At 35.9% G+C, this 9,035-nt stretch overlaps 1 protein-coding gene across 1 annotated transcript in view; it reads right to left on the minus strand.

Annotated features, from left to right (window-relative positions):
- The window catches only part of LOC107654423 (ERBB receptor feedback inhibitor 1-like), an 8,714-nt gene extending 8,412 nt beyond the window's left edge, over positions 1 to 302 (minus strand). The window contains exon 1 of the mRNA XM_016441468.1: positions 145 to 302. The gene's annotated coding sequence lies outside the window, so the exon portion shown is untranslated. The remainder of the gene's footprint in view (positions 1 to 144) is intronic.
- Positions 303 to 9,035: the final 8,733 nt, after the last annotated feature.

Below are 9,035 nucleotides of genomic sequence, written 5' to 3' on the forward strand. Positions count from 1 at the left end.
ACACACGCTCCTTATCTGATGCCCTGTCACAGAATCTGATGATATCTTTACACACGTCACTGTCGTCATCAGCGCACACACACACACAGAGAGAGAGAGACAGACCACAAACACAGACAATGCGATAAACGCAATAAAATTCACCTTAATCTCCTGACAGATTCTAGGTGTCCGGCGTTAAAAGTTCATAACGCCGTAATGATCCTGTTCGACCCGTTTGAAAGCTTCAGTTTAGCTCTATAGATGCGAGAGCATGTTCATTACAGCGTTCGAGAGGTTCGTTAACAATCGTGTCTTCTGTGTGCGCGGTGCTTTAAATGCTTCACTGCAGGCAGAGGGACACGCAAACCCCGCCCCTTCCAGACGGAATTTAAAGACACATTGCGCACACTGCTGCTATCTGTGAATGTCTCTGCATTATTGTTACCCTCTGTGTGTTATGTACAGTGTTGGGGAAAGTTACTTTTAAAAGTAATGCATTACAATATTGCGTTACTCCATAAAAAAGTAACAAATTACATTACTTAGTTACTTTTTATGGAAAGTAATGCGTTATGTTACTTTTGCATTACTTTTTAAATCTGGACAGGGGTTGCTTGTTTGATTTTAATTCAGCAATAAAAAAAGACACACAAATGTTTGTCTAGAGTAATTTTTCCGTATTATTATGGTTGAACTGGATCATCCAAGGTCAGAAGCAAAGACATTGGTTAATAGAATGGCATTAAATACATAAAGGATATTTGTGTTGTTTAACATTTAATTATCGCAGGTTTGCGTCATATTCTGAGTTGCAGCATTTTTATTCATTTTGAGGAATACTGAATCTGTGTTTTTTTTTGTGAGTGAGATTAATGCATATTCATATTTATTTTAGAATTAAAGTAACATCTGATTTCTCTCAACATGGGGACAGGAGAGCTGTCAATCAATAAATTGGAGGGGAAAAAAGTAACTTGCGTTACTTATTTGAAAAAGTAACTCAGATATTCTCTTGTAAATTAAAAAGTAATGCGTTACTTTACTAGTTACTTGAAAAAAGTAATCTGATTACGTAACTTGCGTTACTTGTAATGCGTTACCCCCAACATTGGTTATGTATTTGTTTTCTCTACATGTTTTCTATGAAAATGCATATGAAGTTTGATTTGGAAAAATAAGACAGCATACAAGGACACACCTGTTTTCATTGTGAATGTGGGAATTTATTAGATGTAATGGTTTTTATATGAAAGTGATCATATTTTTCTAAACTTCAAACCCCACAAAACCTGCTGATTTCAGTATATTTAAAGGAAACCATGACACGTAATGAGGATAAATGCCCTCATAATGGCATGAAAGAAAGTAAGGCCCTTACAGAAATACAAAGAAATATGCATTTCAATTTGTAATTGTCCTCCATAGAGACAACAGATACGAATTGGAACATTTTGTTAGAATAAAAAATAAAAATAATCACACAAAAAAAATATTTATAAAATATTATATATTTCATCATATTTTTTTTTTTTTCAATTTACATCCACTACTCGACTACAGTTATCAAAAATGCATTTCTATAAGGATACACAGCTTCTTTTAGAATTTAGACCATTAGCCTCATACATCAAACTTTACAGTTTCATTCCTATTTATATTCTGAAGGTTTTTACAGAGTGGTTTGTTTATATATCACTTGTCTGATTTTATGCAACATTTTATTCTTTTTTTATTTTTATTTTACTGGCTGTTGATAGTAATTTCTGATTTATGAGTGATGAAATGTGATACTTTTAGAATTCAGATTATTTGCCTGAACATCTGGTGAATTTTTCAGTGTTCCCTGTATAGAAATGTTATTTTTCCCAAAAGCGAAGTGCTATTAAAACTGAAATCCACCCTTTTCCTTTCTATTATTAAAAACGCAACAAACTAATTATTTGGGGCTTATTTCAGAGCCATGGTTTAAACAAACCTGTGCATTTGAAATATTAAATATACCATAATGTATTTAAAATGTGGCTTTGAGGCACACATCAAAGCAAACAAACATTAGGTACCTGGAACCAGACAGACTGCTGACATGCATGAGAGTCCAGAGTCCTTAGAGTCAAGAAGTATTTGAACAGACAGACAAGACCATACAAGGCTAAAGAACCTCAATGAGAAGTGCAAAGAGAGACAGTTAATGCACAGAATGAAGAAAATAAGGGCCCACAGCCCTGAATCCACACAAACAGTTAGACAGACAAAAGGTGTCTCCATCGCTGATAAGAAAGCACGCACAGCAAACACTGTGATGTTTTACTGCTACATTATATTTACCAGCCTGTCAAGATGGAGCCCATATTGTCTGCAAGCTAGATGGATATGGGTGATGTCTCTTCATTATGATCTGTGCAGAGGTTGATAACAGCTGCTGTACATCATATATAATATACCTCTGATTCAGTCTTATCCAGATGCCCATGTGCATGTGAGATGAAGAGATCTCATCCCAGTGATTATGCATGTTTTCAGTAGATTTCTGTCAGGTCGCAGGTCTGTTGTGGACAGTAAAAACAGAAAGCTAAATGCAAATAATAAAATGCATTTAACCATGTATCATGTAATCATGCATAATTATGATGTAATGTTGATGTCAAAGTCTGTGTGTCCAATCGAACTTGTATTTTGATGCAAATTCATCTGCCACTTATACAACATGGACAAGTTGAGTGACTTGCCCTCATCCACAAAAAAAATCATAAAGAAAATTACTTATAGATATTGCAATCCAGACTACAGTAAATACAAACTAGGACAAAGATGGTTTATGCCAAAGACATTATTTTTGGCCTTATGTTGTTGATGTCAGTGTCTGTGTTCAATCAAATTCTGCTGCATTTTAGTGCAAATTCATCTGTTACTGAAGTTAGAGAGGCCAAAACGGACAAGTGGCATGACCTCATTCTCAAAAAAAAATGTTATTTTGAATGTTCTCTGAATGTTCAAAACATCCAAATTTTAAATGTTTTTTTTTTTAATTCAACTAATATTCCTTTTTTTGATTCAGTCTCCTCATTGCAGGCAGGCATGGCACTCATGTGTTTGTGTGTTCTGTTGCCTGTCTTCTTGTCATTCATAACACGCCATTAAATGAAAAAAGCATGAAACTATCGTGCGCTGTATCGAACATTTTTCTAGTTAAGGGAACATTCAATTATATTGTTTTGTAACCATTATGGGAATGTTACTGTTGAGCTGAACATTCTGAAAATAGTAACATTTATAAAATGTTTGATGATGTATAAATAACAATGTTGTGCTAATGTTTTTAGAACATTATTGATTATAACTTTGAATGAATAATCTATTAACATTACTGAAAGAATGTTTGTTCATAACTTTGGGACAAGCTTGCCAGAATGCTAACCAAAGTTCTGAGAATGTTCCCTGTTAGCTGGGTTAAAGTGAAATCAGAAAAACCATGAAGAAAAATACTTGAAATGAAAGAAAATGCAACTCAGACTACATTAAATACAAGCTAGAATTATAACAAACATAGTCTACGCCACAATGTGATTTTTAACAATGTTTTACTTTTTTTGTTCATTGAGCTGCACTGATTTAGTCTGTATGAACCCACTAATAAATTCAACAAATACTTTTAAAGTGTTAAATAAAATCTGGCCACTCACTCCATGCCATAAGACCATTATAACTTGCACACTTAGGACGAAGCTTATGGTCAAACACAATGCCACACAAAAAAAACCTGAAAGAGCTAAACAAACAGAGCTGAGAGGCAGGAATGCAGCAGGAACAAAATGTGCTTGTGTTACAGTGTTGCAAATCTCCGTGTCTGGCCTTGGCCCCCAAACCCAACAGGCTTATCTTCTGATATTTGGCCGTGGATGAGCCGACTCACTTTAATCCCCTAATAATTTCAGTTACATTCCACACATTCTAGCAGGCCAGTTGTAGCCAGCAGGAGAGTGAACTAAATGTTGATTTTTGACATTGTACTAGTGGCAATTCACACAAAGGTGAACATGCGTGCATGAATCAGTAAGTGTGCACTGGGTTTGTGTGTAAATGTGTATGTAATTGTGATAGTAACTGTCATGCGACAGCATGCATATATATGCATTTACAAGGATTAGAAGTTATTCAATTTGTCTATTCATTAACCCAGCTAAATCAGTTTTGTCCACCTGAAATGGCTTTCCTACAGGATGCATTGTCACTTAAATAAAAGTCTGTTTCTGTGTCATTCAATGTACCTCACTTTGCAATCAGGTGTGGAGACAGAACTGAACTGATTTGAGCTCAGATTGCCTTGTGTTCATAGAAACACGGCCATGAACTTTCCTCCGTTGCCAGATCCCTCCCAACTCTTGCTTCTTGTACACACACACACACACACACATATAGACATTCAACCACTCCACTGTTGATATGATGTCATCATACGCACACATAGGAAGTGCCTTATAAAGTCAGGCCATCATGCACCTTTGGAGCAGAAAGGGTCACTTAACTAGGCTTGAAGGAACACCTGCTTGAAATGTTTAAACAATAACATCACAGTAGGGTTGGATACATATAAGGAACACCGATCTGGATTTAAAAGATTTTAAAGGCAAACCATGACAAAACATGTTGCAGTTTGGTGAAGGTGAAGTTGATGAAGCTGAAATAAGGTTAAGTTTAAAGACAGTGATTTTTCTCTCATAACGCAACACATTTTTGAAAGAAACAGGATAATCTGTGAAAAAAAAAAAATTGAATTGATTGTGAATATATGAAAAAAAATATGATGCGTAGTTGAAAGGAAACAAAAACCATTTCAGCGGCGGAGAAAATTATTACATTCTGATGAAAGATTACAATCATGGTTTTCTTTGAAATAACATGCAATGACTGTGCATAAAAAGACCAGTATTGTGTCTGTGTTAAAAAGGTAAATGGAGTCCATTTTTATGTCATATTGACTTTAAAATGAAGGTTTCAAGCTGGAAGCTTCTGTTTGCACTCCTTCAAGCACTAGTCAATTTTGAGATTTTGGGCTTGTTAGCTTTGCATAACATTTTGTTTCAGACTAGTTTTGTTGTTGTTGTTGTTGTTGTTTTTCCCCTGCACAAAGCCAGAAATCTCCACTTCAGCAGCACTTACATACACACATTTGCATGATATAAAACAACGTTTTTTTCCTAAAAACATGGTGAATGTGTATTATTTTCTGTTGATTGTATTTTCTGATTAATGGAGTGATAAAAAAAGAGATATCTAATAGATAGATATCTCTAATATGACAACAAAATGAAACAAGAATTTTGAAACTGATTTTAGATTTAGATTTCTGTCCAGGTAGTATATGCAAATTAGTGCATATTTAATTTCATTATCCCTAACTTGCATATTTTAACATAACATTTCAGAAAACGTGCAATATAATAAATGTTTGGAGTTCTTAATGTAATCAATCAACTGGGCTCTTTAAAATCTTAGTCACTTCTTCTTGACAACAATGAGCTGAAATAGAGAGCAGATTTCTTAACCCCAGCAACCTCAAGTGTCTCGTGTAGAGTTTCAGAAGAGATCAGTGTCTCAAACCATTCTCAGATATGTCAAGTCTTAAAGTCAGAGATCTCAATATGAAGCTTTCTCCACATTCATTATAAGGAGAAATGAATGTGTTATCCACATTCATTGCATAGCTCTTATTGACATGTCTATTTTTATTTCTCCCAATGAATTCTAGAAGAAACTTCATTTGAGAAATTTAAAGGGATAGTTCACCCAAAAATGAAAATATGCTGTTAGTTTACTCACCCGCAGGCCATCCGAGATTTAGGCGACTTGTTTGTTTTTTTTCAGTAAAACAGTAAGGAAGATTTTTAGCTGAAACTGTGGTCCTTGGTGATTGATTAAATGCAAGTCAGCAGCTGCCAGTTTTTGAGAATTAAAAAAAGCATATCAAGGAACACAAAATTAATACCTGTGGCTCGTGACGATATATTGAGGTCTTATGAAGTGAAACTATCTGTCTGTGCAAGAAACTGAACATTATTTGCAACATTATTACATGTAATCCAGAGCCTCAGGCAAACGGTTTGGAGTGATGAAACAGTTCGTGTCTCGAGCAGCACAGATCTACAAGTTACTCAATCAAAACTGCACTTTCGGATGTCTGACACTCACTCCGACTCGAAATGAGCCAAAATACCGGCATTCCTGATCCTATGATGCTGCTTTTTGCCGACTCATTCTGTGCTCCAGTTCCTCCAACAGTCACTGAACTGAGAAAACAGTTCGACTCAGACCGATGAATCGGTGAACTGCGTATGTGTGAACCGAGCACGTGAATGAAGGGGTAAAATGAAAGTTTTTATGGTTTCTCATTAAATGCATTTCCATCTCCCATTATTCGCATTAACCATGTTTCGCACAAGTCAAAAAACACTTCAAGCGAGTGTAACAACTTTTTTGCGAATTAAGGCATTTTTATTCGAAATTCAACATTTCCATCACTCGATTCTGATGCGATACTTCAAAATGCGCATAAAAGCAGGGTGATGGAAACCCAGCTATTGTTTATGTAAAAAGGTACAAACTTGATAAAGACAAGTTTATTCGCTTTATATGCTTTAGACATGTAAAACATCCATGTTTCTTGCACAGACGGATAGTTTCTCTTCATAAGACCTCAATATATCGTCAGGAGCCATGGGTATTCATTTTGTGTTCCTTGATATGCTATTTTTTATTCACAAAAACGGGCAGCCACTGATTCACATTTTATGAATCAGGTCCACGGTTTCAGCTAAAAAAATCATCTTTACTCTTCCACTGAAGAAAAAGAAAAAAAAGTCACCTTTTTGGATGACCCGAGAGCAAATTTTCTCTTTGGATAAGAATCTAATTCTCTTGAAATTCTCTTGCAACCCACAACACCTCTTCAAACCATCTCCATATGTACTGAAGAATTCACACCTGTTGATTAAATCCGGATGGAGATGGGCTCTCTTTACAAAACCACACGTGTGACATGCTGGCATATTGTAATTCCTCAGGGAAAGGGTGTGCCGGTGATGAGGGAAAGGGGTGAATCATCAATCACGGGGTTACCAGGTTAAGGACCTGCACCTGTTGATGTAATCTCACTTTGCACATTCCCAAAGACAGGATCGAAGTTCAACCTGGAGATATGGAGAGAATCCAGTGAATTTAGCCCTTCATGTGAGACAGATGAAAACATGCAAGCAGTTTTAGACTATAATATAAAAAAAGTCCAGGTCAGTGACCTTCAAATCCCTAACCCTAAGTATTAACTTTTGTGCTACAGTTATGCTATATGCTAAGTTTATGCACATGAATGATACTTAAAATCATGTGGGCTTGATAAGGACAGATAAGACTTACGATTTTCATCCCAGATTTGGACACAGGTTCTTTTGGTTGTTTACTGTTAAAACACCACCTAGCAACCACCCAGATCATCCTAGCAACCACATGGTAAACAGTGATAGTAAATATCTCTCAGAACATCTTAGCAACCATTAAGCTACCAAGAAGAACCAAGCATAGCAGCAAGGATTTTTGCACAGCTGTATTCTTCTGAAAATGAGAAAAATTTAGTCTTTTCCCTAACATTGACTATTGCAGCATAAGTTGGAACCAAACTCAGAAGCTGGAAAATGCTGTTTTATTTGAGTCAGAGCAAATACCTGATTGATTACACGTGAATGAATGCATAAACTTTACATGTTGGACAAGCTCTGCCTCACATGTGGCCTGGTTTACACAGTCAAACTATAACAAATGTTTGGTTACGATGATGATAGCGCCAGCCGGTCTGATTCAAATTTGTTTAGTCAATATCGTAGAGACGTTAGACTGTCTGGAAGGCTGACATGCTTCTGCACACACACACGCATTCAAGTGCCTCTACATTTCCATATTACAACACCAAAAATTATTACAGAATCCTTACTCAACCTTTTCTTCCACCCACGGCAAATATGAATCATTTTCTCACATGCAGTTAATAAGGTTGTTTCCTGGAAATGATCATTAAGACACATCGATGTCTCAGTGAGGAAGCATGAAAGTTTTGCTCCATTCCTTCTGTATGTGTTTTATTTAAGATGTGTGCTGCACTCGTTCAATTGAAGGTTAAGAATCAATAGTAAAGGGGCGTAACTGTGATTGTTCATGTGTGGGTGTGTTTGGTCGGTTCAGAAAATACTGCTTTCTGACTGGCTGGCAGCAGCATCATGTGTTATGACGGACTTAAAAGTGTGAGCTGTCTCATTTATCTTACTCTTTTTCTTTTCTTGCTGTTGCTCTGTCACTTTGACATAGTTTTAATGTTAGTGTGCATCATATCTGCTCTCATTTAGCATGTCATTTTGTTCAGAGCAACTTACAAATAGTTTTACGTTTGTTGAAGAACTTTTTAGTGGTGCTTGTCTGCACAAAACCTGCCTGTAATTATATCCCTTGATAATATCAAACACATAAAGACGTTCTTTATGATAATGACACACTGGCAGGATCATCTGTCTTACATGTGGCTCACCTCCCACGTTTTCTCTCTATCTCTGTCAGACGGGATAGAAATGCCTGTTGGCTGACGGAGTCTCCACATCAGACAGAGTTAAAGAGAGGAAGACTGAAAAATCCAGACCCTGTGGTCTGATCAGGAAGGTCCCTACACAAGTCAACCTCCTTTATTCCTGTTTTACAGCCAAATATAAAAAAATAAAGAAAGAACACTATTAAGCTTCTAATTAGTGGTGTTTGCAAAGGCAAAAATGTAATCTGGCAATGCAATGATTTGTGGATTCAGTGCTTAAAACACAGTGTCACATTTTACATCAGATTTAAATATATTTTACATGCATTCATTGTGGCTAGACTGTGGCTGAGTTAACAAAACTGTATTAAATTAACACTATATGTATACCTTGGGAATAAATTTTGTGTTTTATATATATATATATATATATATATATATATATATATATATATGTATATATATATATATATACACACACACACACACA

Source organism: Sinocyclocheilus anshuiensis, unplaced genomic scaffold, assembly GCF_001515605.1.
Source record: "Sinocyclocheilus anshuiensis isolate Anshui unplaced genomic scaffold, SAMN03320099.WGS_v1.1 scaffold527, whole genome shotgun sequence".
Taxonomy (NCBI): domain Eukaryota; kingdom Metazoa; phylum Chordata; class Actinopteri; order Cypriniformes; family Cyprinidae; genus Sinocyclocheilus; species Sinocyclocheilus anshuiensis.